General features: G+C 37.4%; 1 pseudogene; it reads right to left on the bottom strand.

Annotated features, from left to right (window-relative positions):
• Nucleotides 1–3,430: 3,430 nt before the first annotated feature.
• Nucleotides 3,431–4,372, bottom strand: LOC119545357 (annotated as a pseudogene).
• Nucleotides 4,373–9,709: the final 5,337 nt, after the last annotated feature.

Below are 9,709 nucleotides of genomic sequence, written 5' to 3'. Positions count from 1 at the left end.
ATTTGGCATCCAAACAAATGACACTGGTGATAAGATTACTAGACAAGGCATTAAAAAGTTATCTAGAGATATAGAATATAAAATATAGAGAGAATAAGTTTTAAAACGACAAAATCTAAGATCCAAAGATGACTAATACAGCTAACATGAAAAATACATTGGATGGGATTAACAACAAATTGAACACTGCAAGAGAAAATATTAGTGAGCTTATAATCATAACAATAGCAACTCTTCAAAATGAAACACAGAGAGAAAACTGATGGAAAAAGTGACAATATCATCAATTAGCTGTGGGAAAACATCCTATGGCCTGATATACATGTAAGTGGAATCCTTAAAGGAAAAAATGCCACTGTGAAGGGGCAGAAAATATTTTAAAAAATAATGAATGGAAACTTTCAAAATTCAGTGATTACTATAAAATCACAGACATAAGAATCTCAATGACTTGAAGGATAAGAAACATGAAGAGAAGTATTCAAAGGAAAATCATAATAAAATTTCATAAATCCAGAAACATTATCTATCTAGAGAAGAACATAGATAAAAATGACACAGACTTTCTCTAAGAAACATCAAGCCAGAAGTCATTGGAGCTACATTTTTAATGTACTGAGAGGAATTAAAAAAAGCTGTCAACCTAGAAGCCTATACCCACAGCAAGTGTCTTTCAAAGTAAAAAAAAAAAAAAAAAGATTCTCCAGATGTAAGATAGGTGGAAAATCCACAGTAGGGTAAATTTTAATAAAAATCTTCAGGCTGAAGGAAAATAATATCACATGGAAATTTTGTTTGCATAAAGGAAATGGCTAATATGATAAAAGGTGAAAAGCTTTGTTTTTCTTCTTTAAAAAATCTTTAAAAATAATTTCATTAAAGAAAAAATAATGAAAATGTTGTGTGTCATTTATAACATATACAGAATTAAAGTGTATGATAACATCACAAATACTGCAGGTAGAGAAGGACATATATTATTGTAAGGTTCTTTTTTATACATAAAATCTTGTAATATTTCTAGAAGATGCTCTGTGACACATTAAGTATTCATACTATGAACCCTAAAGGAATTATTAAAGAAACAAACAAGGAGTTAATAAGCCAGCAAAACAATTAAATGAAAAATAAAAAAATATCACATTAAAAGCAGGCATAAAAAGAGGGAAATGGTAACAAAAATCAGATGGGACAGATGGAAAACCAACAGCAAGATGGTAGAGCGAGACCAATTTCTCATGAAAACCACTGAAAGTCCTGCTGGATTTTCTTTGCTCCCTCGGTGTTCCCCTTCCAGCAATGCCCAAATTTGGTAAATGCCTTCAGGGAAAAAAAAAAAAAAAAGCTCCATCTCTGCTCCCCTAGGAAGGTTTACCAGCTTCTACAATTTAGATCCTTTACTGTCTTTGCATCTAATGCTTTCTGATATCTAAAAACACCCCCCCCCAAAAAAAAATCTGTACATTTTTAGTTTATTCACTTCCCTCCTTGTCTTTATGGCAGATTGTAGTGTGCCATGATATTTTCCTTCTTATCTGTAGTAGAACCCCTTTTCCCAATATTTCCTGATCATAGTTAGCACAATATAGAGGACATAATAAGGAAGAATGGTCTCTGACAGCTTGGTTATCTTGGAATGCTTTCAGATAGAGGGGGAAGGAACTTACATTCCTTATAAGGGTGACAGTAAATTTATGTAAGCAAATGGGCTGAAAAACTAGGAGAATTTCAGTTATGAATGTATTGAGTCTGAAGTAAGAACAAATCACTTAGGAAGATGTCTAGCAAGTTTTTGTACTTACAAGAATAAAGTTGGAGAGGTAAGAGCAGAGGCTGCTGATTGGGTGGAGGTCAGGACTGTAAAGTCATAAGGTGACCAAATGCCATGAGTGAGGGAAGCAGTGGGCTTAGCTGGCAGCCTCATGTCCACACTATTTTAGGGTGGAAGGAAAATGTGCAATCATCAAAGGAGGTCAGAAGCTGCTTTTGTGGCAGGAGAAAGTGTGAGGATGTGCACATTCAGAAACAAGGGAAGGAAGAATTTCTAGAAGACTTTAGTGGACATTTTCCCCTTGAGAATGGGAGTTTTCTCTTTCAGAGTCTCTATGGAAATATAGAGAAGGAAGAGGCGCAGGAGATGAGGAAGTTCTTTCCAAGTGGCCTTGATTTTTCTCCACCAAGGCATCATGTGAAGTTCCCCACTGAGAGACACTGAGGGGGTAACCATGAAGTGGGGACCCAGCAAATGTGGAGAGGATTTGGGCTGGCTGCTTTACACAGGGGCGCATAAAGTCTTGACAAGCCATGACAATAAAGTTCTTGGAGAAGCAAGAAGCCTAAATGAAGAAGGATGTGAATATTTGTAGTGATCTGAGTCAGAAAGCTCATATCAGCCTCTGGAAAGACTGGGAGTTGAAGAGGAGAGCCAGAATGGTGAGTGACACAAATCTTATGGCCTCATTAAAATGTGATAATCAGCAGTGGACCATCTATCAGTGATCCAGGGCTTCCAGGCTTTCATGACCTAATGGAGGGATCCCTCACTTATTAATGATTTGTTATGTACTAGGCAAAATGCTGGAATATCTATATCTACATCTCTATCTGTATCTATCTATCTCATGTGCATGTGAACACTTATTTAATTTAATTGTTCTCCTTTCAACTGCACAGAGAAACATAAGAGTAAATAGATTCGTCATCATTTGATAGATGAAGAATGGGAACTAGAGGTCAACACAGTATTCTTCAGGTCACATGGACAATATATACCTCCTGGGGAAGAGGGTAAACTAACTCTGGGGGTGTGTTGGAAGGCTTCAGGAGGAGTGACACTTGACCAGTCTCTTGTGAAACTGCTAGGATTTCACCAGAGAAGGAGAATAAATGCCACAATGCAGAAGAAGTAGCATGCAATTGTCCTTAGGTAAGAAAGAACAAGAAATGATTAGGTAACTATGCTGTGAATGGAACACAGTATGTGAGAAGGGGGTGGGGGCAATGTGGGAAAGGAGGTGAAGTACTAGCTGGAAATGCAGGTTGGGGCCACATCAGGTCACTGGGTAGAATAAAGAGCAGCAATAAACAAAAATCATAAAATCAAATAGCTTTCCAAACAGAGAGGACTGAAAAATAGGTGTTTTATTTAAGTATATGAATCTGTTGGATTTTCTTGGAAAGGCTTAATTTCAAATATTTTTTCTTGGTCCCATAAGTTTTCTGGTACTTCTTGGACAGCTGTCCCTTATATATTATGGGGTCATGGTCATTTTCATAAAGTAATAAAGTTAGATGATCAGTCTAGAAATTTCTAACTCAGAAAGCTTGTGATTCTTTATATTACCTTCATTTATTTTGTCCTATTACATTTAAAACCCTCATCTCAGAATATTTAGCTTATTTTGTGCATGAACTCAAAGGTGTTGGTTTCTCATCCTTTCCTCCTGAAGCAGTGTCTACTCATCAATTTTCGCACAGCCCCATGCACCTCCATGTTCCTCAGGCTATAAATGATAGGATTCAGCACTGGAGTGACAATTCCATAGAACAGAGCAATCAGTTTGTCAGAAGTGGGGTCTTTGGACTTTGGCTTCATGTACATGAAGAGGATTGTCCCATAATACAGAGTCACCACTGTCATGTGTGCTGAGCAGGTGGAAAAGGCCTTTTTTCTTCCTTCAACTGAATTGATTCTCAGTACAGTAGAAAGGATGAACATGTAGGAGATACAAGTCAGCAGTAATGGAGTAAACAAAATATTATGTTGCCCAGCATGATTACAATCTCATTCAAGTTAATATCTGTGTAAGCCAGCTTGATAAAGGCCAGTAGTTCACAAGTAAAATGATTAATGACATTTCTTCCACAGAAGGCCAACCATACGGCGAGCAGAGTTTCTGTCAGTGAGTTGAAAAAGCCTAGTGCCCAGGACCCAACCACCATCTGGAGACACAGGGACTTGCTCATGACTATGGGGTACCTCAGAGGGTTGCAGATGGCCATGTAATGGTCAAACGCCATTACTGCCAGGAGCACACACACTGTGGACCCCATAGCGTAAGAGACAGACACTTGAACAACACATCTCATGAAGGAGATGGTCTTTTTTCTCTGATAGGAAGTGTATCAGCATTGAAGGGATAAAAGAGGAGGTGTACCAGATGTCTAAAAAGGAAAGATTACCAAGGAAGAAGTACATGGGAATGTGGAGGCAGGAATCCAGGAGAGTTAGGGTGATCAAGGTGCTGTTCCCCAGGAGGATTACTAGATACATCACCAAGCATATCACAAAAAGGACCTTTTCAACTCTGGGGTACTCAGAAAGTCCCTGCAGAATGAACTCAATTTCAGTTGTCCAATTGGTCCTTTCCATATTACTTTGTTATTCCTGGAGCAAGACAGAAGAAAAAACCTGCATGTGCATTTACTGAGTCTGTACAGAGTTATCATATGAAGTAAGATGTAACTGGAGTAGAAGGGACAACAAGTGTGTCAGCTAGCTGCTGTGGTGGTAACAGATCTTAGTAGCTTTGGGGATTCCTTTTCTAGCTCATTAGGGAGTGGATCACAGGCAAGTAATAATTAACACAAGTAGCTTCTTAAAATGCAGATTTCTGTATTCTATTTCCTGAGACGGTGTTGAACAAGGTCTGAGGAAAGACAGAACAATTTGCATTTTAATAAGCATCTATTATTTGCAATTCAAGTGATTCAGAAACTCCACCTTGAAAGCCAATGTTATGGAGAGAGCAGGCTTTATTCATTTAACAAATATTTATTCAATTTTATTCTGTAACAATCATTAGCAATGACATTTGCTTAGAGTTTTATTGTTTACAAATACATTCACGTCCCTTACGCATTTTATTCTTACTATAATTCTGTGAGGAAAGTGAAGTTCAAAAAGGTTAAACTAATCTATAGTCACAGTAAGTGAGTGAACTGCTATTCAAATCTAGGTTTTCTCACTTTAAATCCACCTTTTTAAAAACTGTACCTCCTGGCTCTCCCAAAATTATAAAAGCTGGCTAAGGAGTGGGGATCAGGCATCAGCCTTCATAATTGTCTCCAAGTGATTCTAATGTCCAACTGAGGACAAGAGCGACTGATCCAATCAAGCTCATCTCAGATTTTAGTATGCAGATGTATCACCTGGAAAATCTTTGAAAAATGCAGATTCTGAGACAGCAGATATGAGGTGGGGCCTGATATCTGCATTAATTAAATATGTTCCCAGGTGAAGCCAGTGCTGCTTGTCTACACAAATGTAGCAAGGCCTCTTAGACCATCTTCTTAGAATACCATTGGAGAGCACTACCGGTGCCTCAGCTGTCTGTACGATAGGAATTGGATTGTAGACTGCACTCTGGTGAGACTGCTGTGCAGTTTATTGCCAACTTTAGATTTTAGATATACAAGCCAACAAATTGCATGCAGATGAGTCTGCTTTGTATCCCTGTACTTATGCAAGCCATTCCTCCTCCTCCTGTTTAGGTGGTGTTAGGGCCAATATTTTTCTAAAAAAGGAATTTTGGTTCAGTTCAAGTGCCCAAGTTCTGCATTCAAGAGCATGGAACAAATGACTTCAATTTGAAAAATTTCAAAGAGTAGATATTAGCAGGAGAGCATTCTGTTTATAGCAAATGAACCACAAAATGTCATTTTAAAGACACCTTTGAACCCTCATGATATTCTACCCAACTGTAAATTATATCCCTACTGAAAATGAATAATTGATGAGTTCTGACTTATATTTTCAAACAATGGCTGTTGTTATGGTGTAGGATTGGCTGCTTCTCTCTCTGATAGTCATTTGGCAAAGATTATACTGCTCCCCATGGAAACTCCAGTTGTGAATTGACCCTGATGCTAGATCATGAGGAAAAAGGGGTTATTTTAGCTCTCAAACTTAAGGGTAGTTGATGTTATGTAAGGCTTTTGTATTTATTATGCTTCCTATAATTTTCATCATTGAATCTTCAAAATAACCCAAATTGCTTGATATCACTATGATTATTTTCCACATAGGAAATTTCTTTGAGATTTCAAAGATTACATAAAACTTTCAGTGTCTTATGTCTCTGAGTTGTGATTTAAATGCAGATCTTTGATTCCCAACCCGTTTTCACCATGGTACTGCAATGTTCCATTATTTACATAAAAATTTCATTCAAAACCACAATTTGAAAAGATGCTGTGCACTTTCATCAAGAATAAAATATAATAAATATACACATGATAAATATGTTGCCTCTTTTGTAAACCATGTATGAAGACATTCTCTATAATAATGTAATCAGATAAAATTATACCCAAATCTCCTCTCATTTCTAGTGTCAGAAATTAGGGTATGATGCAGTGGAATTTAATTTCTTACATAAATGAGAACTCTGATATTTTTAATATTTCTTCTTCTGTCTTGGCTGCCTGGGGCTCTGACTGAAACCTTCATTATAATTACTCCCCGCTCTGTTACCTATTATTTGTTTGAATCCTATTTTCACTATAAAAATCTTTAATGCATGTTTCCTCAAAACCTTATTGGGCATAATTTATGTACAAATTATACATAAATCAACATGTACACATTTTCCAGAAAACTGTTCCTTAATATTTTAGTCAACTGGATATTTGAATATGGTAGACATTAGCCTATTATTTATAGAGGTCTGATGCACTGGAAGCAACTTTTTCTTAATAGAGTCTTCCATGGGCTATTTTGATATTTAAAAAAATTACATAACATACTGCCTGGGTTTTTAATTTTTTTTCTCCTTTATGTATGCATTCAAATTTTTAAATCCCACAAGAAACGACAGCCTAAGTTCAAAAATCTTTATATTTGAAAGGATGTTTTCCTTTTGAGACAATTATAATAAAATCTTTTTCTCATACCTCCCAACTGGTTTTGAAAATCATCCACATCATTCCATTCCATTCAACAGTAGAAACACTTCCTAGGAATTTGAATTTCTTTTGCATGTTTCAGATGAAATCAGATGATCCTCAGTTTGAAAGAGCTTTTCTCCTCTTTCCTAAAAAGAAACGTGAGAAAGAATAGCTAAAATCACATAATTTTTACCTGATTGTAAGACAGCATCAAGGAAATAAACATATTGACCATAAAGATCAACTAATGAAACTCTAGTTTTTCCATGCTTTGTCCTAAAATTGTCATGAACTTGAGAGAAACTCAGATTCTTTTGAAGTCAATTTAGCACTTATTTTTACAAATCATTTTGGTCTCTAAGGTTTTAAGTTAGAAACTTAGAATTCTCTAGGGATAAAGTTTCCAACTTTTGAACATCCCAAAGACCCGATTATCTTGACTTATAAAAACACAAAGACTTCCCCAGCCATACAACTCTTGGAGTTTTTGTTGAATATGTTTGTATTTGATGGCTTTATGCACAAATTGGAGCTCGAAGATTATGTCAAAAAGTTCTGAGAAAACAAACTTTCCCCAAGAGTTTGTTTCTCTATTAATTGCATAAATAATACTAGGTCAACCTTAACAGAATCCTAAATAAAAGAATGGTCATTCCACTTGTTCTAGTTTGCTAATGCTGCTGGAATGCAAAACACCTGAAATGGATTGGCTTTTATAAAAGGGGGTTTATTTGGTTACACAGTTACAGTCTTAAGGCCATAAAGTGTCCAAGGAAATGCATCAGCAATTGGGTACCTTCACTGGAGAATGGCCAATGGTGTCCAGAAAACCTCTGTTAGCTGGGAAGGCATGTGGCTGGCATCTGCTCCAAAGTTCTGGTTTCAAAATAGCTTTCTCCCAGGACATTCCTCTCTAGGCTGCAGTCCCTCAAAAATGTCACTCTTAGTTGCACTTGCGATATTTGTCTTCTCTCCACTTCTCCAGAGCAAGAGTCTGCTTTCAATGCCATCTTCAAACTGTCTCTCATCTGCAGCTCCTGTGCTTTCTTCAAAGTGTCCCTCTTGGCTGTAGCTTCTCTTCAAAACATCACTCACAGCTGCACTGATTTCCCTCTGCCCATCAGCTCATTTATATGGCTCCACTGATCAACTTAGACCCACTCTGAATGGGCAGAGCAACACCTCCATGGAAATTATCCAATCAGAGTCATCACCCACAGCTGGGTGCGGCACATTCCAAAGAAACACTCAAAGAATTACAATCTAATCAACACTGGTAACATCTGCCCACACAAGATTACATCAAAGATAATGGCGTTTGGGGGACACAATATATTCAAACTGGCACACCACTCCTTTAAACTATTTTTATTTTTCATATGTTTTGTTAATACTGGATAATACATATTTTTCTTTAGACCAATGTAATTGTGGCATTGATAAATTTTAATTAGCATTTGCCACTTTACATCAATACTTCTCTGTGATTTTCATCGTCTTTTGATACTAGTTTAAGAGCTTTCACAGTTGATCAGCACATCCCTGTGCCAGGATGGGGGGTGCTCTGACTCCACCAGCAGAGGACAGGGATACTCACCTCTCAGACCCAGCTGGACCTGGCCCTGTGCTCGCTTCTTTGGCTGCTTCTTATTTGTATCCTTTTACTACGCAAAACTCTCATTGCAGGTACAGCACTTTCAGTGATTTCTGTGAGTCTTTAGTGGGATCCCTCAAATCTGTAGCTGGTTGGTCAGATGGATCGGTGGCCCTGGGGACTGGAAAATTTGTGGCTGGAGCTGAGTGAGGTCAGTTCTGTGGAAAACCACCCTGAACCTGTGCGCTGTGCCTAACTCCAGGCCAGAATTGAGTTACTCCAGTAATTGCAGTCAGTTACAGAAGTTGCTGAAGTTTTTGCAGTCTGCATACAAGCAACATTTAAAATATGTTATGGAGCACAGAAAAAATATTCAAGAGCTAGACTATTCTAGACAATTTTGGTTTTAAAGAGCATAAAAACCCATGTCAATTGTAATGAAGATTTCATTTCTGAACAAGTTTCTGATCAAATAGCATCTCAATTATCTATTCACAATCAGGTGGGAAACCCCAACACAACTAATACCTGGCACACTAAGCCACATCCTAGTTAACTAAGGATCCAATAAAGAACCTATGCAATGGTCGGTCTGCTGTACTCACTTCCCTGTGTATCACTCTTCATACACCTAATTCCCAACCTTTCAGCTATTTTTAAATGTTTACATTTGTTCCAATTTTAGTTTTTAATCAAGAACATTAAGAAAAGAGTGAGGATAGATGGCAAAATGCTCAACAACATTAAGATTAAAATTATATTTTTAAACTCGAGTGAGAAAAGGGGCACAGTTAGAATGCTTACAAGTTAATTCATCATTTGTGCCAAGGCCAGAAAAGTTTCAATCTGAGAGTTTCCATCCTGGAACTACCATTAGGACACTCAAAAGATGTTTGTGAGACTTATCAGATTCTGACCAGTGTATATATAGGGGTAGCTCATAGACTTCCTCAACTGTTTCTGTTGATGAGGCATTTGGGTGCTCCAGCTGCCTTACTTTAGAGGTTAATTGAACACCTTGTATGAGTAACTATTTAATTGAACCACAAATACATTATATTGGTACCTCCCTTATAACTTAGTGGTAAGAGTTGCTGAAGGTGGTTCCCATAGCATTAAGAAGAAACAGGGGTCCTCACTCTGAATCCAGATCCTAGAGAAAGATAAGCATTGTGCTTAGTTCAACACAGTGTGTGCACCTGGGAGGTGTGTTCCCTGGAAAGACTG

Source organism: Choloepus didactylus, chromosome 10 (assembly GCF_015220235.1).
Source record: "Choloepus didactylus isolate mChoDid1 chromosome 10, mChoDid1.pri, whole genome shotgun sequence".
Taxonomy (NCBI): Eukaryota; Metazoa; Chordata; class Mammalia; order Pilosa; family Megalonychidae; genus Choloepus; species Choloepus didactylus.
The sequence above is the reverse complement of the archived record's forward strand: the minus strand, read 5'-3'. Positions and strand labels throughout refer to the sequence as shown.